This window comes from Antechinus flavipes, chromosome 4, assembly GCF_016432865.1.
Source record: "Antechinus flavipes isolate AdamAnt ecotype Samford, QLD, Australia chromosome 4, AdamAnt_v2, whole genome shotgun sequence".
Classification (NCBI taxonomy): Eukaryota; Metazoa; Chordata; class Mammalia; order Dasyuromorphia; family Dasyuridae; genus Antechinus; species Antechinus flavipes.
In genome coordinates, this window is record NC_067401.1 from 118,897,186 (window position 1) to 118,924,666 (window position 27,481).

General features: G+C 45.1%; 1 long non-coding RNA gene and 4 other non-coding genes across 5 annotated transcripts; all 5 read right to left on the bottom strand.

Annotated features, from left to right (window-relative positions):
* Nucleotides 1-400: 400 nt before the first annotated feature.
* Nucleotides 401-617, bottom strand: LOC127563709 (small nucleolar RNA U3). Its single transcript, XR_007954139.1, has one exon. It is a non-coding gene; the product is annotated as a small nucleolar RNA U3 (small nucleolar RNA).
* On the bottom strand, nucleotides 458-27,006 carry LOC127558727 (uncharacterized). The gene is made up of 2 exons (XR_007952966.1): nucleotides 26,947-27,006; nucleotides 458-546 (listed from the first exon to the last, which is right to left on the bottom strand). It is a non-coding gene; the product is annotated as an uncharacterized LOC127558727 (long non-coding RNA).
* Nucleotides 7,722-7,938, bottom strand: LOC127563706 (small nucleolar RNA U3). Its single transcript, XR_007954136.1, has one exon. It is a non-coding gene; the product is annotated as a small nucleolar RNA U3 (small nucleolar RNA).
* Nucleotides 17,377-17,593, bottom strand: LOC127563712 (small nucleolar RNA U3). The gene has a single exon (XR_007954142.1). It is a non-coding gene; the product is annotated as a small nucleolar RNA U3 (small nucleolar RNA).
* On the bottom strand, nucleotides 26,801-27,017 carry LOC127563710 (small nucleolar RNA U3). Its single transcript, XR_007954140.1, has one exon. It is a non-coding gene; the product is annotated as a small nucleolar RNA U3 (small nucleolar RNA).
* Between the last annotated feature and the right edge of the window lie 464 nt (nucleotides 27,018-27,481).

The window sequence follows — 27,481 nt, forward strand, 5'->3', positions numbered from 1 at the left end:
GAGGGATTTTTCAGGAAGAGAGACACTGAGACCTATTTGTAGGCAACAAAGAAGCAGCTAGAAGACGGGGAAGGTTGAAAAGAGGCAGGGAGTGAGAGAAGCAGCAAGGAACCAGGGCTTACCTGGCTGGACAGGACAGATAACTCCCCCAAGAAGAGTGGGCTGTGACAAGGCCATGGGAAGTGAAAGGAAAAGGCCCAGATTTGCATGAGTGTCTGAGTAAAGGGTAGAGAGGCAGCGAAAGAGTGTAGGTTGTGAGTCCCATAGGAGAGCAGAACCAGGGTAGTTTTATTTCTCAGGGACACACAGACAGCCTTTCTGTTTCCTCCTCTACCTCACCCAACATTAAAGGAAAGGAATCAACATGCCTAACTTTACAACACAAGTTAATAATGGAGGAGCCACTCAGCCTGCGTTCCCTTCCTCTCACCCAACCCCAAGGAAGGGAAGAACGATCATCAATGGCAAGTGACAGCTGCTGAAAAGCAGCACCACAAGCCGGCTTCACGCTCAGAAGGGAACGCTACAGCTCCTCCTCGTGGTTACCTCCGTGCTACACTTTCAGCCACAATTCTCTAGTAACATACTATAGAAATGATCCCTGAAAGTATAGTCTTACCTCCCAGCCCCGCGCCGCCCCCACCCCTGCCGGGCCCACGGCCCTTCTACTCACGGTCACTTCCTGCACCTCCCCCCTCCCCCACGAGTCACCCAGCCCCTCCTCGGCCCCCCCCATGGGCCGCTTTCAGCCCCTGCCCGGGGACACAGAGGGCAATGGCACCCAGGTTTCCCCCCGGGGAGACCCCTCTCTGAGCCCTCCCAGCAGACTCCTCCTCATTAGCATAGTGCATACACCTTGAGGAGTTGATGAGATTACATGGGAAGCACCTGGGAAGCATCCACTCTGCCCGAGGCCTTTGTTAGCCCCTGGGGGGGGAGGGGCGGCATCAATCAGTGGGGCAGCACTTGCTGAGTGTCCCTTCTGGGTCAGGCACTTCCTGGAGCTCAGGGGGAAGAGCAGAGCACAGAGTGACCTCCTCCCCCCCAGCCCCCATCTCTGCCCCCGGCCTCTGTCCCTGACGAGCTTCCCTTCTGCCAAGGGCAAGTGCTGAGCATCAGGGACCGATGGAGAGAAGCCGGGATCCCTCCCGACTGGGAGACGGGGGAAAGGTCTCTCGTAGAGGCTGCCCTTGGGCTCAGCCTGTGCGGGGGCTTGGGGTCCCCCGAGGCCAGATGGAACCCAGAGGGAGAGGATTCCAGGGGAGGGGGAGGGGGCCGTGAGCAAAGGCAGGGGGTGCAGTTTGGGGACCAGGAAGCTCAGGCTGGGAGCTTGTTTGGGGCTGAGGGTGGAGTGCATTGTGGGGGGAGGGAGGGAGGATGGGGGAGGGGAGGGGGAGAGAAGACAGTTGGGGGGGATTGCACACAACATAGACCCAATTTTCCTGCTGTTGGTGGCAACTGGCAGTGACCTGGAGGAAGAGGGAACAAGAAGTAGAGGGGGGAAGGACCCAGATGCCATTTTCCCATTTCTCTCTATCAAGGCTCTGAGAAGATGGAATGTAAGGGATTGGAGGGAAAGGCTGGGCAATGGTGAGGAGACGGCAGGGGAGAAAACAGAGGAAAAGAAGAGACAGGAAACGGAACACTCTTGGTCTAGTCCCCCTGGGTGAGGAGCCATATTGGGCAGCTCTCTGAGGGTAGAATTGGCAAAGCTGGAGAAGAGATTGGATTTCTGTGGGGGGAGTAAGGAGTCAAAGGGGACATAAGTAGTAATTTTGTGTGATTTTTAAAATGGTGGTCTTCTCAACCATAAAAAGAAAGCTAGGGAAAAGGTTTTTTAAGAAAAAATAAATTCAATCAAGCCATTCTCCAGTTGATAAATAGTCAAAGGATATGAACAGACACTTCTCAGACGAAGAAATTGAAACTATTTCTAGCCATATGAAAAGATGCTCCAAATCATTATTGATCAGAGAAATGCAAATTAAGACAACTCTGAGATACCACTACACACCTGTCAGATTGGCTACAATGACAGGGAAAGATAATGCGGAATGTTGGAGGGGATGTGGGAAAACAGGGACACTGATACATTGTTGGTGGAATTGTGAACACATCCAGTCATTCTGGAGAACGATTTGGAACTATGCTCAAAAAGTTATCAAACTGTTCATACCCTTTGATACAGCAGTGTTTCTACTGGGCTTATACCCCAAAGAGATACTAAAGAAGGGAAAGAGACCTGTATGTGCCAAAATGTTTGTGGCGGCCCTGTTTGTAGTGGCTAGAAGCTGGAAAATGAAAGGATGTCCATCAATTGGAGAATGGTTAGGTAAACTGTGGTATATGAATGTTATGGAATATTATTGTTCTGTAAGAAATGGCCAACAGGATGATTTCAGAAAGGCCTGGAGTGACTTACATGAACTGATTCTGAGTGAAATGAGCAGGACCAGGAGAGCATCATATACTTCAACAACAATACTATATGATGATCAATTCTGATGGACCTGGCCCTCTTCAGTAATGAGATGAACTAAATCAGTTCCAATGGAGCAGTAATGAACTGTACCAGCTATCCCAGCAAAAGAACTCTGGGAGATGACTAAGAACCATTACATTGAATTCCTAATCCCTCTATTTTTGCCCGCCTGCATTTTTGATTTCCTTCACAGGCTAATTGTATGCTATTTCAGAGTCCGATTCTTTTTGTACAGCAAAATAATGGTTTGGACATGTATAATTATTTTGTATTTAATTTATATTTTAACATATTTAACATGTATTGGTCAACATGCCATCTGGGGGAGGGGATGGAGGGAAGGAGGAGAAAAATTGGAACAAAAGGTTTGGCAATTGCCAATGCTGTAAAATTACCCATGCATGTAACTTGTAAATAAAAAGCTATTAAAATTAAAAAAAAAAACAGCTAAAAAAAAAATTCAGTTTGGGTCATATTGATTTGTCTACTGGTAAATTGGAGATGGGAGATTAGAAGAAAGGTTTGCCTTGGATAAACACATTTCAGCATTATCTATAATGTTCTGGTTGGTTTTTTGAAGGTCTTTGGACCAGCCTTCTTTTCAGCTGTGTAATCTCCATGAGAATAGTCACAGTTTTTGGGTTTTTTTGGTCTCCTTCACAGTCTGTCTCCTTGCCTGGGGCTGGGGCTAGCTTTCTGGAGGCCTTTCAGACGGACCTTGGTCTCAGTGGAGAAATGAAGGAGGACAGGCCAGCCACCAAGGTGGTGGGAAATGGAGTGAATGTCTCTCGTCCAGTTCTTGTTGGCTCTTATATACTCTATTATAATTACATCATCATAATTATGTCAATCTTGTATAATAGGGGTCAATCTTGTAGAATTATATTAAATACTAAGTTCATGTACTGAACTAGAGAACTATTAATCACCATGCTAAACTACATAACCATTGTCTTATCAATTCCTCTGAGTTAACACCTTGTTTCAAGTATGCTTCTCCAGAGTTCCAGCTCCCTACAATTATCTGTATGGTAATGATAACTAAATTCATGAGAACTCCTGAGATCATGCGTCCAATAGAAGTGAGGGAAAATAGAAGAAAACCCAGAATAATAGGTTGGAAGAGAACCAGGAGAGAGTAGCATCCCTAAAAAGTAAATGGAGGGGAAGTATCAAGGAGAAGAGTTACTGATAGAGTGTGAAGAGCTTCAGAGAGGTCAAGAAGGATGAGATTTGAGGGAAGACCATTCCATGTAACTTTGGAAAGAGCAATTTCGTTGAATGATGAGGTTGGAAGCCAGTCAGTAGAGAGTTAAGAAATATGAAAGTATAAGAAGCAGGGTTTTCTTCAGTATTTTAGCCAGAAAAAGGCAAGAGACAAATGCGTCGACAATCACTGGGGAGAGAAGGATTAAGTGAGGGTTTGTTGTGGAGATGGGACACTTAGACATTTGTAGGCAACAAAGAAGCAGCTAGCAGACAGGGAAGATTGAAAAGAAGTAGAGTTAGAGAAGCAGGAAGGAAACAGGGGTTAGCAATGCTGGATATTACAGACATCTCCCCTTCCCCACCCCCAAAGGAAGGGCTGAAACAAGGAAATCAGAATTTAGAGAAATAGGGCAAGATTTATTTGAGTGCTGATAGCAAATAAAGACAATCAAGACAAGGAAACAGTATACCTCACCCTTGACAAAGAATCAGCCAAGAAGACTGAGAAGTGAGTAGTCTCAGAGATGAAAGGAGTTTCTAGGGAGACCAATGCTTTAGAACCCAAGTGAGGAGATAAAAGTCTAGGAAGAAGTAACAGAAGCTCAACAACTGTGGCTACTGTATAAGTTCTCTTCCAGGGAAGAGTAGAACCATAATCAAAGGCTACTGGCCTGACCTGTATTATTCTTCCTGTTCTAAGTGATGTTCTTAGACTGCCGCTAGATTAAGATTCCCTTTTCATTCATCCAGGTTTGCCATTTTCATCTCCCAGATCTTAAATAGTTCTCCAGTTTGCTTCTGAATGCAATTCAGAGCCACAGAAATCTGTGGAAGGAAGGTTTTTTTTTTCCTTTGTAAAACTGACAATCCTTTTGGTCCTTGATCTTTCTCAGAACAACACATTTAGATTGATGTTCAAACCTAACTTTTGTCTAGACAAAATAATTGTTCTTCACAGAATGGAAGGACCAGCTTATCTGCACTGGCATCTGGTACTCTCCACCTATTACCCCACCCCCCCAAACACACACACATAGCTCCCTAAGTGTAGTCAATTAGAATGGACCAAAAAGAAACTAATTATTTTAGGAGCCAATTAAAAGAATATCAAAATCAAAGACTGAAAAAATCGAAGTAAATGTTAGGTATCTCAGAGCAATTGATCTGGCAGATAGATGAAGGGGAAGAAATTCAAGAATCATTTAGAGTATCTGAACACCATAACTACAGGCACACACATCTATTTACAATTGTAGATATCTTACTTTGGGAAATCGTAAAAGAAAGTTGCTCTAGTCCCTTAGAATTAGAGGAAAAGTGGAAAAAGGAAAATAAAATAAAATCCACTAAAACCCTGAAATAAAAATCTTTACTTTTATTTATTTATTTTTTATTTTGAAAAAATTTTCTTTACATTATCCCTTGCACTCACTTCTGTTCCGACTTTTTCCCTCCCTCCCTCCACCCGCTCCCCAAGATGGCAAGCAGTCCTATGCATGTTAAATATGTCACAGTATATCCTAGATACAATATATGTGTGCAGAACCGAACAGTTCTCTTGTTGCACAGGGAGAATTGGATTCAGAAGGTATAAATAACCCTGGAAGAAAAACAAAACTGCAAGCAGTTTACATTCATTTCCCAGTGTTCTTTCTTTGGGTGTAGCTGCTTCTGTCCATCATTGATCAATTGAAACTGAGTTAGATCTTCTCTTTGTCGAAGAAATCCACTTCCATCAGAATCCATCCTCATACAGTATCGAAGTATATAATGATCTCCTGGTTCTGCTCATTTCACTTAGCATCAGTTCATGTAAGTCTCTCCAAGCCTCTCTATATTCATCCTGCTGGTCATTCCTTACAGAACAATAATATTCCATAACATTCATATACCACCATTTACCCAACCATTCTCCAATTGATGGGCATCCTTTCATTTTCCAGCTTCTAGCCACTACAAACCGGGCTGCCACAAACATTTTGGCACATACAGGTCCCTTTCCTTTCTTTAGTATCTCTTTGGGATATAAGCCCAGTAGTAGCACTGCTGGATCAAAGGGTATGCACAGTTTGATAACTTTTTGGGCATAATTCCAGATTGCTCTCCAGAATGGTTGGATTCGTTCACAACTCCACCACCAATGCATCAATGTCCCAGTTTTCCTGCATCCCTCCAACATTCATCACTATCTTTTCCTGTCATCTTAGCCAATCTGACAGGTGTGTAGTGGTGTCTCAGAGTTGTCTTAATTTGCATTTCTCTGATCAATAGTGATTTGGAACACATTTTCATGTGGTTACAAATACTTTCAATTTCTTCCTCTGAAAATTGTCTGTTCATATCCTTTGACCATTTACCAATTGGAGAATGGCTTGATTTCTTATAAATTAGGGACAATTCTCTATATATTTTGGAAATGAGGCCTTTATCAGAACCTTTACCTGTGAAAATGTTTTCCCAGTTTGTTGCTTCCCTTCTAATCTTGTTTGCATTAGTTTTGTTTGTACAAAGGCTTTTTAATTTGATATAATCAAAATTTTCTATTTTGTGATCAGTAATGGTCTCTAGTTCATCTTTGGTCACAAATTTCTTCCTCCTCTGCAAGTCTGAGAGGTAAATTTACCCTATGTTCCTCTAGTTTATTTATAATCTCGTTCTTTATGCCTAAATCATGGACCCATTTGGATCTTATCTTAGTATATGGTGTTGTGTGGGTCCGTGCCTAATTTCTGCCATACTAATTTCCAGAAAAACATTTACTTTTAAAGGAAGATGGACAGAGAGAAGTAAAGTGAAGAAGGGGATAGAATGAAGGAGAGGAGCACAAAGAGGAAAGAGGAGGAAGTGAATGGGGGCAATGGAAGGAGACAAATCTTATACTGAAAAGGAAAAAAAGCCAATAGCAGAGATTGGGGTTCAGTAAAGACCAATCATATCCAAAGCAAAATTACAATCATTTCCATTTTTAATCATTTTTTTAAAAAATAAAGTGCATTGCTATTTTGAGAGGTTTTTTTTTTTACATTACCTAAATTTTTCCATAATACTTTTCATCTACACCTCCCAGAGAACTATTACATATAAGGAATAATATTACTCCTAAATGAAAAAACAGCTTTGTTGTTATTTTTTCTAGGTCATTAAAAGTTTTTTGGGATTCTGATAGGTATAGCGCTAAATAAATAGATTAGTTTAGGTAGTATTGTCATCTTTATTATATTTGCTTACCCAATCCAAAAGCATTTAATATTTTTCCAATTGGTTAGATCAGACTTAATTTGTGTGGAAAGAGTTTTGTAGTTTTGCTCATAAAGTTTCTGATTTTCCCTTGGCAGATAGATTCCTAAATATTTTATACTATCAGTAGTTAACTTTAAATGGAATTTCTCTTTGTAACTCGACCGTTGGATTTCGTTAGTGATGTATAAGAATGCTGATGACTTCTGTGGGTTTATTTTGTATCCTGCAACTTTGCTAAAGGTAAATGCAAAAACACAGATAGAAGAAAGACAAAATAAATAATGAGCTGAGGCCCACTGGAGGTATGCAGTCCCTCCACTGACTGACCATTCTCCTTAGAATCCCTTCACTGGTGTGGGACATGAAGTGCCATAGGTGAGAGCAACCCAGAACCCAAAGCAAGCCCTTCTGTGCCATAAAGCAACACAAGTATAGCTGTGATAACCAGACACACATATAAATGTTCATTTTTCTCTGCTTCACTTCCTCCCCCACCTCCATCACGTTTACCATGAGGAAAACTGACTTTTTAAAACTAGAAACTCCAGCTTAACTACTAGAAAGAGAAGTAGGGAGAGTAATTAGACCCTAACTTTAAAACGTAAATTAATGGGGGAAGCGAGCGAACCTTCTCAACCTCAAGCACTATTCACTAAAGCTAAGCTACTCCAGTTGCCAGAGTCTACCTAGGGGTTTGAGCCAATTAGGAAAACCAACTTACCTAAGGGAAAAAACAAAGCGGAAAGAAAAACGAGTCTCTTTCTTTTTAACAGAAACTAGTAAAGGAGAAGCCACTCAGCCTGCGTTCCCTTCCTCTCACCCAACCCCAAGGAAGGGAAGAACGATCATCAATGGCAAGTGACAGCTGCTGAGAAGCAGCACCACAAGCCGGCTTCACGCTCAGAAGGGAACGCTCCAGCTCCTCCTCGTGGTTACCTCCGTGCTACACTTTCAGCCACAATTCTCTAGTCACATACTATAGAAATGATCCCTGAAAGTATAGTCTTACCTTCCAGCCCCGCGCCGCCCCCACCCCTGCCGGGCCCACGGCCCTTCTACTCACGGTCACTTCCTGCACCTCCCCCCTCCCCCACGAGTCACCCAGCCCCTCCTCGGCCCCCCCCCATGGGCCGCTTTCAGCCCCTGCCCGGGGACACAGAGGGCAATGGCACCCAGGTTCCCCCACCGGGGAGACCCCTCTCTGAGCCCTCCCAGCAGACTCCTCCTCATTAGCATAGTGCATACACCTTGAGGAGTTGATGAGATTACATGGGAAGCACCTGGGAAGCATCCACTCTGCCCGAGGCCTTTGTTAGCACCTGGGAGGGGGGCATCAATCAGTGGGGCAGCACTTGCTGAGTGTCCCTTCTGGGTCAGGCACTTCCTGGAGCTCAGGGGGAAGAGCAGAGCACAGAGTGACCTCCTCCCCCCCAGCCCCCATCTCTGCCCCCGGCCTCTGTCCCTGACGAGCTTCCCTTCTGCCAAGGGCAAGTGCTGAGCACAGGGACCGATGGAGAGAAGCCGGGATCCCTCCCGACTGGGAGTCGGGGGAAAGGTCTCTCGTAGAGGCTGCCCTTGGGCTCAGCCTGTGCGGGGACTTGGGGTCCCCCGAGACAAGATGGAACCCAGAGGGAGAGGATTGGGGAGAGGACACACACACACCCCTACTTAATCTCCGTCTTTTCTCTCAGAATAATTCATTTCATGACAAGCCTCAGAATTAATGCTTGACTGAAAAAAAAAAAAAAACACAAATAGTTACCAAGAGAAGACAAATTTGCAATTCGCTGGGAAAGATCTGTTTTTGCTCGAGGTTGGGAAGGTTTTAGATCGGGCGCAGGCTGAGGGCAGGCAGTGAGAGCGAGAGCCCGGAAGGCAGCTCACAGCCGAGCAGAACGGAGGGGGGTGGGGTGTGATCTCAACCGTCTCTGCGGGGGGAGCTTTACCACAGTGTTGGCTACTTTGCCCTGGCAGCAAGCCAGTAGACAAGCAGAGAAGCTAAAAACACAGGGGGTGAAGACTATAACCCCCCCAAAAGTTAGGCAGCCATTGCTGTCCTGCCTCGCTGCTGCCCCCTGCAGTCTGTAGAGGAAGCTCAGTAATACCATCCAGCATCCCCCCATCCCCTCACCAAAAAAGGCAGACCATTTGGTTTTTCTTGTTAGTTTGTTTTCTTTGACTCTTCTTTGACAAAGTGAGCAAAAAAATGAAGCGTACTCTTAATTATTGATAGCCTTGTGAGAGATATAGAAGACCCTTACCCAAAATGATTACTCAGAGATCACTCAGTAGAAGGCAAAAAAGTTGTTTATTAAAAACCTCTGGAGGATGAACCGTCCCATCGCGAGATAAGAAAGAGAAAGCTCGCGGTAGGAGGGCTAAAGAAGTAATAAAGATACATAGCTTTTATGCAAGAAATTACATCACAAGTAAGAGAGCATTGAGAAGGGGAGGGGGAGGCATCTAATTGGTTGTTGCTATTTGGGGAGATTGGAATGGAAGGTTTCTGTTTCCCTGAAATCTCCTGATTTCTAGCAAACAGAAAATCAGGCCTTCAGGCTTAATCAAGCAGATAGTGGTCCAGCTAATAGACTAAATATTGATAATCAATAAATGTCATCAGCTCAGGTTAAGTAAATATGTTTCTAGCTGGCCAAGGCTCAAATAAATATGAGCCGGCACATATTATACAGGTCATAGGAGAAACACAGAAATAATAAAATACAGAAAAAGAATTCATACATTCCTGTAAGTTCTTCACCTTATCTCTCTCTATTCCACACAGTTTCTATATGGATAGAGAGCAGACTTTAAACCCTGAGGAGACTAAAAACAGACTGTCCCCAGATGAATTTCCAAAAGGGGGATATGATCTGGTCCTCAACACATAAGACTCTCATAGAAAAAATTAAAAGGGCTCTCACAAGAGAGCTAGAAAAAAATGGGAAAAGGAAAGGGACGCTTGGCAAAAGAGTCTGGATAAGTCATCCCACTCATTGAAGGATAGAGTGGATAAAGAAATCAAATTCTTGAAAAACAGAATTAGTGAGTTGGAAAAAGAAAATAGCTCTCTAAAAAATAAAATTGGTGAAATGGAAAGAAATTCCACAGAACAAAACAACTCACTTAAAAACTCAAGGTTTCTAATTTTCTAGGGTTTCTGACTAGCCCCTAGTATGTATATGTTAAATGTTTTGTTTAATGTTGTAACTGTGCCCCATGTCTGTGTGATTTTTGTTCTGTGTTTATGACTTGTCTGTTGTGTTGATTTAAAGAGCTCTGTTAAGTTTTAAAAACAATCGTGAAGAAATTTGGCAATTGGTTATTTCTATGTTGCAACTATGTTTGGTATAAAGAAATTTTTTGTGTGTTTTTAAACTTTTTAACCTGTTGTACTAATTTGTAAGTGAAAGAACAAAAAAAATTGACTATTTTAAACTGGTGGGGAAGTTTTCCCTGAAAAGCAGGCTTTCAAAGCCTGCTAGAGAGGAGTAATGGTGATAAAACTATATCTGCTTAATGCCACCTGGGAAAAAGAAGTTTCTGCTAGTGGCCTTGAAACACTCAGGCAGAAGGAAGAAAAACTTAAAAAAAAAAAACTATTTGGTTTGCTTCTGAAACATGGGGTAATTTAACATTATGAGTTATGTTTGCTGGACATGTGGGTTTTATAGATTCATTAGCTATTTACTGTATTGTGAATCTTAAAACTTCTGAAAGGAAAAGGAAAGGAGAATAATGGTGATTTATGAAAGATTGATTTATAGAAGCAGTTGTAGGTTTGAAGGATTTTAGGAGTGAGGAAAGAGAAATGGGAGAGGATCTTTTGTCTTCAAAGGTAAAGATCCAACTCATGCCCCATTCCCACCCCCCACCCCCCCACCCAAAGTTTCTGCTACTTTAGCAATGGAGCGTCTAATAGAAGGGTTGTTAAAATGTTTTTATAGTATGTAGCTGAGGGGAAAAGAAGAATTAAGGAGGAAGAGAAAAAGGAATGGTGTTAATGAAGGATTTCTATGTGGGGAAACTTGAGTGGGAAGAGGAGGGAGTCTTTTGTGCAGATTTAGCTCACCTTCTTTTCCCCCTCTTCCTCCCTATCCCGCCCCTAAGGGCGTTTCAGCCTTTTATTTTATCAAGTCACAGCTACCTGACAGGAGCAACTGTGATTTTAAAGGGACAGCCTACATTTGTTTTGGGGTTTTTTTGGACACATAATGATTTCCTTGGTTAAGGAATATAGTCACAAATGTGATCTATGATTTGGTAAAGTTATTTTTAAAAGTTTAATTGATGTTTTAAAGACTCTTTCAAATTCTTTTATGTGATATTGAGATATTCTGTATAGGATATTGATTGATTGTATTGATTGCATGACCATCATTTAAAGGACTTCCGAAAATAATAGGGTTTTTTTGGTTTGAAAATGTTTCTGTTATGGGCAATATGTAATTTGGAATTTTCTACATATTGGTTATTTTAAAGCAAAATGATTTGTATAATGTTCGACTTATTCCACTGCCTACTTAGATATGAAAGACAAGTTGCGAACTTACTGGGACAAATTTCTTGCTGTTAGCAATATAAAGTCATGGTAAATACCTGTTTGGGATCTATCTGAAATGTTGTTCAATGGAATTTGTTATTGGAGGTAAAATTTGTTGGGCTTGAAATTAATATTTATAGGGAGTTTTTAAGCTCCACCCTCTGCTGGTTAGTGGGACAATTACCTGGGATATAACTGGGTTAGGGTTACTTTATCCTGTGTCTTTTATGTGCTGAAGGATCAGTTTTTATATTATGTTATAGTCATATTTCTGCATGTTTTTGTCCTCCTGTGCCTAATGGGAGCCAATGATCAGCAGAATTTGTTAATTCAATTCAATCATGTCATACCTTGCTGTTTCCAGTCTGGGTATATGGAATCATTGTATCCTAAATACCTGGGCAAATGAGTGGTTAGCCTGGTCATCTATCTCTTACTAGACATTCGTGTCCAAAGATATTCAGGTTTTTAAAGGTTTCTAAATGATGAGAGGCCAATTAACAGTGGTCTGTGAAACCCAACTGCTGTTTTTATTGGGACTACAGCTGACAGGCGTTTGGCTGTCTGTGAGACAAGCACGTTGCTTCCATGGGCAGCTGCTGGCCGGTCTATTCTGGCCTCCCCACATCTTGCAGCCGTCCTTGTGGACCAGTCTTTCTCTCTCAGACTGTCTTCGCCCTTTACCATGAAGCACGTTTCGGATGAGACGCTTCGCCCCCTGCCCCTGATAGCCTGATATGGGGAATTGGGCAATGGTTGATGAATGACTGTTAAACCCTGAAAGGGTCATTTGTTATTGTGTGTTGAGACTGGGATGGAAATTGTTAAAATTGTGTAACTCCTGCAGTTATGTTTGAATGGTTTTGGGGAAATCCTGCTCTGATATGTATAAAAACTCACTCTTGGGATTTATATGTGGGATGGTTGTTGGACAATTTATTTGCTTTTTGGATGATCCCATTTGCCTGGGAGAAAAAGGGAGAGAAGAAGAGATAGGAAATTGGGGAAAGAGGAAGAATGGGAACCCCTAGTTTCCTGTTCACCTTCCCTAGGCACTTCTGCCCACCCCCTATCTCACTAGTTCATACTGAATGAGAAGCCCTTTAAGCATCCTTTTTTGTTTTTACTCCTTGCTTAAACCTAGTGGGATGTGACTGCTGGTTATGCTTTAACCTTGAAACCCCTTATTCTGTTGGAGTTGCCCTGGCAGACTCAGGGTTTGGCACTTTCTTTTTTGAAACACCCAGAAATCAGGCACCTTGGGACTTGGCAGTCTCCAGCCCTGTAACCCCAGGTTCTTAACTGTATCTCAGTGTTCTCAAAGGACGTTTCAGGCCTCTAACGTCCGGAGTTTGTCTGCCTTGATGGTCTCACTGTGCATATTCTCATGGCTCTGCTCAGGAATCTGTAGCCTGGGCGGGGACGGGTGGAGCTACTCCAGGCCTCCCCCTTCTCCCCTGGAGCAGGTTGCCCCTCTGAGTGGGCAGCACCACTGGCTTGGGCCCTGCTACTCCCTCTATAAGCAGAGGCCGAGTTACGTGCATAAATGACTGCAGACCACCTAACACTGTTCATCTCAAGCTGGATTCTCTGGCTGAGATGGGGCTCCATCCGTCACGCCGCAGCAGGGAGCCTCTGGGGTTGTGAGGGAGAGACTTGCCCTCGCCATGTAAGTCATTTTTCTACTTCTAGTTCGGTTTATTTGCCCCAAATAGGGCTGGTCAACATTATGGTTCTGGGACCTTCCAGGTATCTAGAGCAGAGGTCCTCAAACTACGGCCTGAAGATGTGGCAGCTGAGGATGATTATCCTCCTCACCCAGGGCTATGAAGTTTCTTTATTTAAAGGCCCACAAAACAAAGTTTTTGTTTTTACTATAGTCCGGCCCTCCAACAGTCTGAGGGACAGTGAACTGGGCCCCTATTTAAAAAGTTTGAGGACCCCTGAGCTAGAGGAAGGTAATTCAATGATTTGAACTGTTGTGCCAGTTTCCTAAATGGCCCTACCTCAGTTCCCCTGAATTGTTCTGCCTCAGTTCCCCTGTTTGCAGGCCCCCCCCTCCTGTTCATTAGGACTGATATAACTTAGGGCTAGTTACTTGTACATTTGCCAACTCCACATAAGGGGGATTCAACGAGACCTGTGGGCAGCCGGCCCTCGTACAGACCGCAAGATCCCCCCGGCCCGGCTGGTGGCCAGGGCTGGCGGGCCCTGCACAAGGACGTGTGGTTCTTCCAAGAGCCTTGAGCGAACCTTTGTCTCAGAACCGCCCTCTCTGACTCACTTGGGGGGCTCCCTCATGTGACCCGCCTCCCTTCTCACCTGGGAAGGAATCCCTCGCTGAGGCTGCTGCCCGCCCCTGCCCGACCTGGGCCAGAGCGAACCCCGCCTGGGCCCCCATGTGCTTGCTCTGCGCCCCCCGGGACTCTCTCACCGGGGAGTGAGTGGATTTCACGGACACAGAAACCCGGGTTCAAGGACATCTTTTCTTTTGCTTTTTGTCGACACCTTCTCAGGTTGGCCCGAAGCCTTTCCCGTAAATCTGCATCAGGTCGTGGCCAAGGACCTTGTGACTGGGACACTCCCCAGTCCGGCCTCCCTCTCTGCCTCGGGTCTGCCAACGGCCCGGCCTTTGTTTCTGGGGTTGTTCGGTCCCTGGCTCAGCCCTCGGGGTCCAGGCGCCCGCGGACCACAGGCCTCGGGTCAGGGAGAAGCGTGACCAGGAGCCCATTTCTAGGCCCTGCTTGGGAGCCAGCAGACCTGGGTAGGAGCCTATTCGGTGCCCCACCCCCATCCTTCCCTGCGTGGGGCAGGACGGCTCTCAGCATGGTACTAATGGCTCCCTTTTCAGGGCCCTACAGGCCTCCAGGACACCGGGCAGCGGTCAGGGCCTCCCCCTCCCCAGCCTGCTGGGCCGGACCTCCCCCCGGGGGATTGGATCCTGACCAGATTTCCTCGTGGCTCTGCCTTGGAACCCCGCGGGAGCGGCCCCCCCAGGCCATCCTCTCCAACCCCCCAGCAGTGAAGGTGGCCCAGCGTTTGGTCTGTTAGATAGGTGAGGAGGGCTGCTCCTACCCTAGCTCCCCTCCTAGTGGGGTTGGGGATAGCAGGCTCCACAGCTGTGGAGACCCTGCCCTGATCCATGGGGACAGCCAGCCGATAGCACCAGGATTTAAAGGGCCTGGAAACCCACCTATCCTTCCTGGGGAACTCCCTGCACTCCTTGGCGGAGGCCGTCCTACAGAATCGTCAGGGCCAGATTTTCTCTATCTTGAGCAAGTAGGGTACGTGTGGCCCCGGGGCAGCTTGCTGTTTCTATGCTAACAACTCTGGGGTAAGGAGAGAGTCCCTCTCTGCAGTTAGACAATGAATTGAGGAGACCATTCAACACCAGTCAATGTCCTGATCCCAGTCACTTTTCAATTGCTCCCCCAGTAACCTTCCTTGTGACCTCCCTGATAGGCCCCCTTACCCTATTTCTTTTTTTTTTTTTTGAGGCAATTTTGTTACTTTATTGTTAAAAAAATCTGCAACATAAATTCAGTTTCCTATACACAAGCTGTGTTTTTTGAGTTAATCTTTGTATACTGAAGTATATATCGTTGTTAATGAATAAATTCATAATAAATACGATTCCAAAGTGATGGTCAGGTTCAATCTCATAATGGTATTAGTGAGGAAAATAAAATTGGGAGTTAATTGATTTGTCTAATGGGTTGGGACCCAAAGTCATATAGTTACAAATCTTGACTAGAATCCAGGTTTCCCATGAAGAGAAAACAAAGGACTTGGGTGTAGAATGTCCTTCGGGACCCAAATCAATGCCTCTGTTGTCTAAAGGCTTCTTACTTTTGTTACTGTAGCTTCTACATCTTCTTCTAGGAAAGATGGAAGTTCTAGGTTTGACTGAAATGCTCTTGCTCTTCTTCCCCTTCCCTCCCTTTTGTTGTCACATGAGCACTTCGCCACCTTTGGTTGCTTTTTGATATGATAGTGATTGTTGATCTCCTATTCTTCCTCTTTCTTTTTTTTTTAATTTAAATTTTATTTTATTTAATAATAACTTTGTATTGACAGAATCCATGCCAGGGCCCCTTACCCTATTTGTGCAGGCTCCACTGATTGCCCCGTGCCTAATTAATTGTCTAACCACGTATATCAGGAAGAGGATCCAGGCAGTTAAGTTGTTTGTTCCTAAGGTCACATACTCTTCCCTGGCCTCTAATGAGTCCAGTCTCTGACCGCCTCAAGAAAAGGGGGGAGTGAAGTGGAAAAGTGCCCCAAAATGGGAGTGTGAGAAACATAATCTTGAATCTTTGTAGTTAGAAGTTTATTATTAGTTCTTCACTCCCTAATGCAGATGGTATTTTTTAACAACCCAGATGTGCTGTCCTGAGAGTCTTGAGACCTTGACAACCTGATAAGCTTAAAGAAATACTGCTGTTGTGTTACTACTGGGCTTATTTCCCAAAGAGATCTTAAAGAAGGGAAAGGGACCTTATGTGCAGGAATGTTTGTGGCAGGTCTCTTTGTAGTGGCCAGAAGCTGGAAAATGAATGGATGCCCATCAATTGGAGAATGGCTGAATAAATTGTGGTATATGAATGTTATGGAATATTATTGTTCTGTAAGGAATGACCAGCAGGATGAATACAGAGAGGCTTGGAGAGACCTACATGAACTGATGCTAAATGAAATGAGCAGAACCAGGAGATCATTATACACTTCGACAACGATACTATATGATGATCAATTCTGACAGACCTGGCCATCCTCAGCAATGAGATGAACCAAACCAGTTCCAATAGAGCAGTGATGAACTGAATCAGCTACACTCAGGGAAAGAACTCTGGGAGATGACTAAGAACCATTACATAGAATTCCCAATCCCTCTATTTTTGTCCACCTGCATTTTTTATTTCCTTCACAGGTTAATTATACACTATTTCAAAGTCCGATTCTTTTTATACAGCAAAATAACTGTATGGACATATATACATATATTGTATTTAATTTATACTTTAACATATTTAACATGTATCAGTCAACCTGCCATCTGGGGGAGGGGGGGAAAGGAGGGAAGGAGGGGAAAAATTGGAACAAAAGGTTTGGCGATTGTCAATGCTGAAAAATTACCCATGCATGTAACTTGTAAATAAAAAGCTATTTAAAAAACAATACTGCTTATTGCTGTCTGGGAATGACCCCCTTAGAGTGATAACTTTTTGCCTCCTGTTTAGAATAGAAATTCCTTTATTATGACAAATGTATCAAGAAATATTTTGACGTCTCTTCTTTCTATAAATATATGGCCCTGAGGCCACTCCTTCCTGACCCCTCCAGTCTTGGTGTTGGGGAATCAGTCCTGGTCAGTAATAAACGCTGTTAAAACTTTATTATTTTGGCTGCCCTGTTTTTCTCTTGCTTGGGCACTTCAAAGGCAAGAGAGAAATGGGATGATAGTTAGTGGGGACAGAAGGATTGAGGGAGGGATTTTTCAGGAGGAGAGACACTGAGACCTATTTGTAGGCAACAAAGAAGCAGCTAGAAGACGGGGAAGGTTGAAAAGAGGCAGGGAGTGAGAGAAGCAGCAAGGAACCAGGGCTTACCTGGCGGGACAGGACAGATAACTCCCCCCAAGGAAGAGCAAGGGCTATGTCAAGGCCCTGAGAAGTGAAAGGAAAAGGCCCAGATTTGCATGAGTGTCTGAGTAAAGGGTAGAGAGGCAGCAAAAGAGTGTAGGTTGTGAGTCCCATAGGAGACCAGAACCAGGGCAGTTTTATTTTCTCGGGGACACCCAGGCAGCCTTTCTGTTTCCTCAGCTTTCCTCCTCTACCTCACCCAACATTAAAGGAAAGGAATCAACATGCCTAACTTTACAACACAAGTTAATAATGGAGGAGCCACTCAGCCTGCGTTCCCTTCCTCTCACCCAACCCGAAAGGAGGGAAGAACGATCATCAATGGCGAGTGACAGCTGCTGAGAAGCAGCACCACAAGCCGGCTTCACGCTCAGAAGGGAACGCTCCAGCTCCTCCTCGTGGTTACCTCCGTGCTACACTTTCAGCCACAATTCTCTAGTCACATACTATAGAAATGATCCCTGAAAGTATAGTCTTACCTCCCAGCCCCGCGCCGCCCCCACCCCTGCCGGGCCCACGGCCCTTCTACTCACGGTCACTTCCTGCACCTCCCGCCTGCCCCACGAGTCACCCAGCCCCTCCTCGGTCCCCCCCATGGGCCGCTTTCAGCCCCTGCCCGGGGACACAGAGGGCAATGGCACCCAGGTCCCCCCCCCTCCCCGGGAGACCCCTCTCTGAGCCCTCCCAGCAGACTCCTCCTCATTAGCATAGTGCATACACCTTGAGGAGTTGATGAGATTACATGGGAAGCACCTGGGAAGCATCCACTCTGCCCGTGGCCTTTGTTAGCACCTGGGAGGGGGGCATCAATCAGTGGGGCAGCACTTGCTGAGTGTCCCTTCTGGGTCAGGCACTTCCTGGAGCTCAGGGGGAAGAGCAGAGCACAGAGTGACCTCCTCCCCCCCAGCCCCCATCTCTGCCCCCGGCCTCCGTCCCTGACGAGCTTCCCTTCTGCCAAGGGCAAGTGCTGAGCATCAGGGACCGATGGAGAGAAGCCGGGATCCCTCCCGACTGGGAGACTGGGGAAAGGTCTCTCCTAGAGGCTGCCCTTGGGCTCAGCCTGTGCGGGGGCTTGGGGTCCCCCGAGACAAGATGGAACCCAGAGGGAGAGGATTGGGGAGAGGACACACACACACCCCTACTTAATCTCCGTCTTTTCTCTCAGAATAATTCATTTCATGACAAGCCTCAGAATTAATGCTTGACTGAAAAAAAAAAAACCACAAATAGTTACCAAGAGAAGATTTCCTTGCAATTCGCCGGGAAAGGTCTGTTTTTGCTCGAGGTCGGGAAGGTTTTAGATCAGCGCAGGCTGAGGGCAGGCAGTGAGAGCGAGAGCCCGGAAGGCAGCTCACAGCCGAGCAGAACGGAGGGGGGTGGGGTGTGATCTCAACCGTCTCTGCGGGGGGAGCTTTACCACAGTGTTGGCTACTTTGCCCTGGCAGCAAGCCAGTAGACAAGCAGAGAAGCTAAAAACACAGGGGGTGAAGACTATAACCCCCCAAAGTTAGGCAGCCATTGCTGTCCTGCCTCGCTGCTGCCCCCTGCAGTCTGTAGAGGAAGTTCAGTAATACCATCCAGCATCCCCCCATCCCCTCACCAAAAAAGGCAGACCATTTGGTTTTTCTTGTTAGTTTGTTTTCTTTGACTCTTCTTTGATAAAGTGAGCAAAAAAATGAAGCGTACTCTTAATTATTGATAGCCTTGTGAGGGATATAGAAGACCCTTACCCAAAATGATTACTCAGAGATCACTCAGTAGAAGGCAAAAAAGTTGTTTATTAAAAACCTCTGGAGGATGAGCCGTCCCATCGCGAGATAAGAAAGAGAAAGCTCGCAGTAGGAGGGCTAAAGAAGTAATAAAGATACATAGCTTTTATACAAGAAATTACATCACAAGTAAGAGAGCATTGAGAAGGGGAGGGGGAGGCATCTAATTGGTTGTTGCTATTTGGGGAGATTGGAATGGAAAGTTTCTGTTTCCCTGAAATCTCCTGATTTCTAGCAAACAGAAAATCAGGCCTTCAGGCTTTATCAAGCAGATAGTGGTCCAGGTAATAGACTAAATATTGATAATCAATAAATGTCATCAGCTCAGGTTAAGTAAATATGTTTCTAGCTGGCCAAGGCTCAAATAAATATGAGCCGGCACATATTATACAGGTCATAGGAGAAACACAGAAATAATAAAATACAGAAAAAGAATTCATACATTCCTGTAAGTTCTTCACCTTATCTCTCTCTATTCCACACAGTTTCTATATGGATAGAGAGCAGACTTTAAACCCTGAGGAGACTAAAAACAGACTGTCCCCAGATGAATCTCCAAAAGGGGGATATGATCTGGTCCTCAACACATAAGACTCTCATAGAAGAAATTAAAAGGGCTCTCACAAGAGAGCTAGAAAAAAATGGGAAAAGGAAAGGGACGCTTGGCAAAAGAGTCTGGATAAGTCATCCCACTCATTGAAGGATAGAGTGGATAAAGAAATCAAATTCTTGAAAAACAGAATTAGTGAGTTGGAAAAAGAAAATAGCTCTCTAAAAAATAAAACTGGTGAAATGGAAAGAAATTCCACAGAACAAAACAACTCACTTAAAAATTCAAGGTTTCTAATTTTCTAGGGTTTCTGACTAGCCCCTAGTATGTATATGTTAAAATGTTTTGTTTAATGTTGTAACTGTGCCCCATGTCTGTGTGATTTTTGTTCTGTGTTTATGACTTGTCTGTTGTGTTGATTTAAAGAGCTCTGTTAAGTTTTAAAAACAATCGTGAAGAAATTTGGCAATTGGTTATTTCTATGTTGCAACTATGTTTGGTATAAAGAAATTTTTTTTGTGTTTTTAAACTTTTTAACCTGTTGTACTAATTTGTAAGTGAAAGAACAAAAAAAAATTTGACTATTTTAAACTGGTGGGGAAGTTTTCCCTGAAAAGCAGGCTTTCAAAGCCTGCTAGAGAGGAGTAATGGTGATAAAACTATATCTGCTTAATGCCACCTGGGAAAAAGAAGTTTCTGCTAGTGGCCTTGAAACACTCAGGCAGAAGGAAGAAAAACTTAAAAAAAAAAAAACTATTTGGTTTGCTTCTGAAACATGGGGTAATTTAACATTATGAGTTATGTTTGCTGGACATGTGGGTTTTATAGATTCATTAGCTATTTACTGTATTGTGAATCTTAAAACTTCTGAAGGGAAAAGGAAAGGAGAATAATGGTGATTTATGAAAGATTGATTTATAGAAGCAGTTGTAGGTTTGAAGGATTTTAGGAGTGAGGAAAGAGAAATGGGAGAGGATCTTTTGTCTTCAAAGGTAAAGATCCAACTCATGCTACTTTAGCAATGGAGCATCTAATAGAAGGGTTGTTAAAATGTTTTTATAGTATGTAGCTGAGGGAAAAAGAAGAATTAAGGAGGAAGAGAAAAAGGAATGGTGTTAATGAAGGATTTCTATGTGGGGAAACTTGAGTGGGAAGAGGAGGGAGTCTTTTGTGCAGATTTAGCTCACCTTCTTTTCCCCCTCTTCCTCCCTATCCTGCCCCTAAGGGCGTTTCAGCCTTTTATTTTATCAAGTCACAGCTACCTGACAGGAGGAACTGTGATTTTAAAGGGACAGCCTACATTTGTTTTGGGGTTTTTTTGGACACATAATGATTTCCTTGGTTAAGGAATATAGTCACAAATGTGATCTATGATTTGGTAAAGTTATTTTTAAAAGTTTAATTGATGTTTTAAAGACTCTTTCAAATTCTTTTATGTGATATTGAGATATTCTGTATAGGATATTGATTGATTGTATTGATTGCATGCCCATCATTTAAAGGACTTCCGAAAATAATAGGGTTTTTTTGGTTTGAAAATGTTTCTGTTATGGGCAATATGTAATTTGGAATTTTCTACATATTGGTTATTTTAAAGCAAAATGATTTGTATAATGTTCGACTTATTCCACTGCCTACTTAGATATGAAAGACAAGTTGCGAACTTACTGGGACAAATTTCTTGCTGTTAGCAATATAAAGTCATGGTAAATACCTGTTTGGGATCTATCTGAAATGTTGTTCAATGGAATTTGTTATTGGAGGTAAAATTTGTTGGGCTTGAAATTAATATTTATAGGGAGTTTTTAAGCTCCACCCTCTGCTGGTTAGTGGGACAATTACCTGGGCTATAACTGGGTTAGGGTTACTTTATCCCGTGTCTTGTATGTGCTGAAGGATCAGTTTTTATATTATGTTATAGTCATATTTCTGCATGTTTTTGTCCTCCTGTGCCTAATGGGAGCCAATGGTCAGCAGAATTTGTTAATTCAATTCAATCATGTCATACCTTGCTGTTTCCAGTCTGGGTGTATGGAATCATTGTATCCTAAATACCTGGGCAAATGAGTGGTTAGCCTGGTCATCTATCTCTTACTAGACATTCGTGTCCAAAGATATTCAGGTTTTTAAAGGTTTCTAAATGATGAGAGGCCAATTAACAGTGGTCTGTGAAACCCAACTGCTGTTTTTATTGGGACTACAGCTGACAGGTGTTTGGCTGTCTGCGAGACAAGCACGTTGCTTTCCATGGGCAGCTGCTGGCCGGTCTATTCTGGCCTCCCCACATCTTGCAGCCGTCCTTGTGGACCAGTCTTTCTCTCTCAGACTGTCTTCGCCCTTTACCATGAAGCACTTTTCGGATGAGACGCTTCGCCCCCTGCCCCTGATAGCCTGATATGGGGAATTGGGCAATGGTTGATGAATGACTGTTAAACCCTGAAAGGGTCATTTGTTACTGTGTGTTGAGACTGGGATGGAAGAAGAGATAGGAAATTGGGGAAAGAGGAAGAATGGGAACCCCTAGTTTCCTGTTCACCTTCCCTAGGCACTTCTGCCCACCCCCTATCTCACTAGTTCATACTGAATGAGAAGCCCTTTAAGCATCCTTTTTTGTTTTTACTCCTTGCTTAAACCTAGTGGGATGTGACTGCTGGTTATGCTTTAACCTTGAAACCCCTTATTCTGTTGGAGTTGCCCTGGCAGACTCAGGGTTTGGCACTTTCTTTTTTGAAACACCCAGAAATCAGGCACCTTGGGACTTGGCAGTCTCCAGCCCTGTAACCCCAGGTTCTTAACTGTATCTCAGTGTTCTCAAAGGACGTTTCAGGCCTCTAACGTCCGGAGTTTGTCTGCCTTGATGGTCTCACTGTGCATCTTCTCATGGCTCTGTTCAAAAATCTGTAGCCTGGGCGGGGACGGGTGAAGCTACTCCAGGCCTCCCCCTTCTCCCCTGGAGCAGGTTGCCCCTCTGAGTGGGCAGCACCACTGGCTTGGGCCCTGCTACTCCCTCTATAAGCAGAGGCCGAGTTACGTGCATAAATGACTGCAGACCACCTAACACTGTCCATCTCAAGCTGGATTCTCTGGCTGAGATGGGGCTCCATCCGTCACGCCGCAGCAGGGAGCCTCTGGGGTTGTGAGGGAGAGACTCGCCCTCGCCATGTAGGTTATTTTTCTACTTCTAGTTCGGTTTATTTGCCCCAAATAGGGCTGGTCAACATTATGGTTCTGGGACCTTCCAGGTATCTAGAACAGAGGTCCTCAAACTACGGCCTGAAGATGTGGCAGCTGAGGATGATTATCCCCCTAACCCAGGGCTATGAAGTTTCTTTATTTAAAGGCCCACAAAACAAAGTTTTTGTTTTTACTATAGTCCGGCCCTCCAACAGTCTGAGGGACAGTGAACTGGGCCCCTATTTAAAAAGTTTGAGGACCCCTGAGCTAGAGGAAGGTAATTCAATGATTTGAACTGTTGTGCCAGTTTCCTAAATGGCCCTACCTCAGTTCCCCTGAATTGTTCTGCCTCAGTTCCCCTGTTTGCAGGCTCCCCCCTCCTGTTCATTAGGACTGATATAACTTAGGGTTAGTTACTTGTACATTTGCCAACTCCACATAAGGGGGATTCAACGAGACCTGTGGGCAGCCGGCCCTCGTACAGACCGCAAGATCCCCCGGCCCGGCTGGTGGCCAGGGCTGGCGGGCCCTGCACAAGGACGTGTGGTTCTTCCAAGAGCCTTGAGCGAGCCTTTGTCTCAGAACCGCCCTCTCTGACTCACTTGGGGGGCTCCCTCATGTGACCCGCCTCCCTTCTCACCTGGGAAGGAATCCCTCGCTGAGGCTGCTGCCGCCCCTGCCCGACCTGGGCCAGAGCGAACCCCGCCTGGGCCCCCATGTGCTTGCTCTGCGCCCCCCGGGACTCTCTCACCGGGGAGTGAGTGGATTTCACGGACACAGAAACCCGGGTTCAAGGACATCTTTTCTTTTGCTTTTTGTCGACACCTTCTCAGGTTGGCCCGAAGCCTTTCCCGTAAATCTGCATCAGGTCGTGGCCAAGGACCTTGTGACTGGGACACTCCCCGGTCCGGCCTCCCTCTCTGCCTCGGGTCTGCCAACGGCCCGGCCTTTGTTTCTGGGGTTGTTGGGTCCCTGGCTCAGCCCTCGGGGTCCAGGCGCCCGCGGACCACAGGCCTCGGGTCAGGGAGAAGCGTGACCAGGAGCCCATTTCTAGGCCCTGCTTGGGAGCCAGCAGACCTGGGTAGGAGCCTATTCGGTGCCCCACCCCCATCCTTCCCCGCATGGGGCAAGACGGCTCTCAGCATGGTTCCCTTTTCAGGTCCCTACAGGCCTCCAGGACACCGGGCAGCGGTCAGGGCCTCCCCCTCCCCAGCCTGCTGGGCGGACCTCCCCCCGGGGGATTGGATCCTGACCAGATTTCCTCGTGGCTCTGCCTTGGAACCCCACGGGACCGGCCCCCCCAGGCCATCCTCTCCAACCCCTCAGCAGTGAAGGTGGCCCAGCGTTTGGTCTGTTAGATAGGTGAGGAGGGCTGCTCCTACCCTAGCTCCCCTCCTAGTGGGGTTGGGGATAGCAGGCTCCACAGCTGTGGAGACCCTGCCCTGATCCATGGGGACAGCCAGCCGATAGCACCAGGATTTAAAGGGCCTGGAAACCCACCTATCCTTCCTGGAGAATGCCCTGCACTCCTTGGCGGAGGCCGTCCTACAGAATCGTCAGGGCCAGATTTTCTCTATCTTAAGCAAGTAGGGTACGTGTGGCCCCGGGGCAGCTTGTTGTTTCTATGCTAACAACTCTGGGGTAAGGAGAGAGTCCCTCTCTGCAGTTAGACAATGAATTGAGGAGACCACTCAACACCAATCAATGTCCTGATCCCAGTCACTTTTCAATTGCTCCCCCGAGTAACCTTCCTTGTGACCTCCCTGATAGGCCCCCTTACCCTATTTCTTTTTTTTTTTTTTTGAGGCAATTTTGTTACTTTATTGTTAAAAAAATCTGCAACATAAATTCAGTTTCCTATACACAAGCTGTGTTTTTTGAGTTAATCTTTGTATACTGAAGTATATATCGCTGTTAATGAATAAATTCATAATAAATACGATTCCAAAGTGATGGTCAGGTTCAATCTCATAATGGTATTAGTGAGGAAAATAAAATTGGGAGTTAATTGATTTGTCTAATGGGTTGGGACCCAAAGTCATATAGTTACAAATCTTGACTAGAATCCAGGTTTCCCATGAAGAGAAAACAAAGGACTTGGGTGTAGAATGTCCTTCAGGACCCAAATCAATGCCTCTGTTGTCTAAAGGCTTCTTACTTTTGTTACTGTAGCTTCTACATCTTCTTCTAGGAAAGATGGAAGTTCTAGGTTTGACTGAAATGCTCTTGCTCTTCTTCCCCTTCCCTCCCTTTTGTTCTCACATGAGCACTTTGCCACCTTTGGTTGCTTTTTGATATGATAGTGATTGTTGATCTCCTATTCTTCCTCTTTCTTTTTTTTTTTTAATTTAAATTTTATTTTATTTAATAATAACTTTGTATTGACAGAATCCATGCCAGGGCCCCTTACCCTATTTGTGCAGGCTCCACTGATTGCCCCGTGCCTAATTAATTGTCTAACCACGTATATCAGGAAGAGGATCCAGGCAGTTAAGTTGTTTGTTGCTAAGGTCACATACTCTTCCCTGGCCTCTAATGAGTCCAGTCTCTGACCGCCTCAAGAAAAGGGGGGAGTGAAGTGGAAAAGTGCCCCAAAATGGGAGTGTGAGAAACATAATCTTGAATCTTTGTAGTTAGAAGTTTATTATTAGTTCTTCACTCCCTAATGCAGATGGTATTTTTTAACAACCCAGATGTGCTGTCCTGAGAGTCTTGAGACCTTGACAACCTGATAAGCTTAAAGAAATACTGCTGTTGTGTTACTACTGGGCTTATTTCCCAAAGAGATCTTAAAGAAGGGAAAGGGACCTTATGTGCAGGAATGTTTGTGGCAGGTCTCTTTTTAGTGGCCAGAAGCTGGAAACGGAGTGGGTGCCCATCAATGGGAGAATGGCTGAATAAATTATGGTATATGAATGTTATGGAATATTATTGTTCTGTAAGGAATGACCAGCAGGATGAATACAGGGAGGCTTGGTGAGACCTACATGGACTGATGCTAAGTGAAATGAGCAGAACCAGGAGATCATTATACACTTCGACAACGATACTATATGATGATCAATTCTGACAGACCTGGCCATCCTCAGCAATGAGATGAACCAAACCAGTTCCAATAGAGCAGTGATGAACTGAATCAGCTACACTCAGGGAAAGAACTCTGGGAGATGACTAAGAACCATTACATAGAATTCCCAATCCCTCTATTTTTGTCCACCTGCATTTTTTATTTCCTTCACAGGTTAATTATACACTATTTCAAAGTCCGATTCTTTTTATACAGCAAAATAACTGTATGGACATATATACATATATTGTATTTAATTTATACTTTAACATATTTAACATGTATCAGTCAACCTGCCATCTGGGGGAGGGGGGGAAAGGAGGGAAGGAGGGGAAAAATTGGAACAAAAGGTTTGGCGATTGTCAATGCTGAAAAATTACCCATGCATGTAACTTGTAAATAAAAAGCTATTTAAAAAACAATACTGCTTATTGCTGTCTGGGAATGACCCCCTTAGAGTGATAACTTTTTGCCTCCTGTTTAGAATAGAAATTCCTTTATTATGACAAATGTATCAAGAAATATTTTGCCGTCTCTTCTTTCTATAAATATATGGCCCTGAGGCCACTCATTCCTGACCCCTCCAGTCTTGGTGTTGGGGAATCAGTCCTGGTCAGTAATAAACGCTGTTAAAACTTTATTATTTTGGCTGCCCTGTTTTTCTCTTGCTTGGGCACTTCAAAGGCAAGAGAGAAATGGGATGACAGTCAGTGGGGACAGAAGGATTGAAGGAGGGATTTTTCAGGAGGAGAGACACTGAGACCTATTTGTAGGCAACAAAGAAGCAGCTAGAAGACGGGGAAGGTTGAAAAGAGGCAGGGAGTGAGAGAAGCAGCAAGGAACCAGGGCTTACCTGGCGGGACAGGACAGATAACTCCCCCCAAGGAAGAGCGAGGGCTATGTCAAGGCCATGAGAAGTGAAAGGAGTGTCTGAGTAAAGGGTAGAGAGGCAGGGAAAGAGTGTAGGTTGTGAGTCCCGTAGGAGAGCAGAACCAGGGCAGTTTTGTTTTCGGGGACACCCAGACAGCCTTTCTGTTTCCTCAGCTTTCCTCCTCTACCTCACTCAACATTAAAGGAAAGGAATCAACATGCCTGACTTTACAACACAAGTTAATAATGGAGGAGCCACTCAGCCTGCGTTCCCTTCCTCTCACCCAACCCCAAGGAAGGGAAGAACGATCATCAATGGCAAATGACAACTGCTGAGAAGCAGCACCACAAGCCGGCTTCACGCTCAGAAGGGAACGCTCCAGCTCCTCCTCGTGGTTACCTCCGTGCTACACTTTCAGCTACAATTCTCTAGTCACATACTATAGAAATGATCCCTGAAAGTATAGTCTTACCTCCCGGCCCCGCGCCGCCCCCACCCCTGCCGGCCCCACGGCCCTTCTACTCACGGTCACTTCCTGCACCTCCCGCCTCCCCCACGAGTCACCCAGCCCCTCCTCGGCCCCCCCCATGGGCCGCTTTCAGCCCCTGCCCGGGGACACAGAGGGCAATGGCACCCAGGTTCCCCCCGGGGAGACCCCTCTCTGAGCCCTCCCAGCAGACTCCTCCTCATTAGCATAGTGCATACACCTTGAGGAGTTGATGAGATTACATGGGAAGCACCTGGGAAGCATCCACTCTGCCCGTGGCCTTTGTTAGCACCTGGGAGGGGGGGAAAGCATCAATCAGTGGGGCAGCACTTGCTGAGTGTCCCTTCTGGGTCAGGCACTTCCTGGAGCTCAGGGGGAAGAGCAGAGCACAGAGTGACCTCCTCCCCCCCAGCCCCCATCTCTGCCCCCGGCCTCTGTCCCTGACGA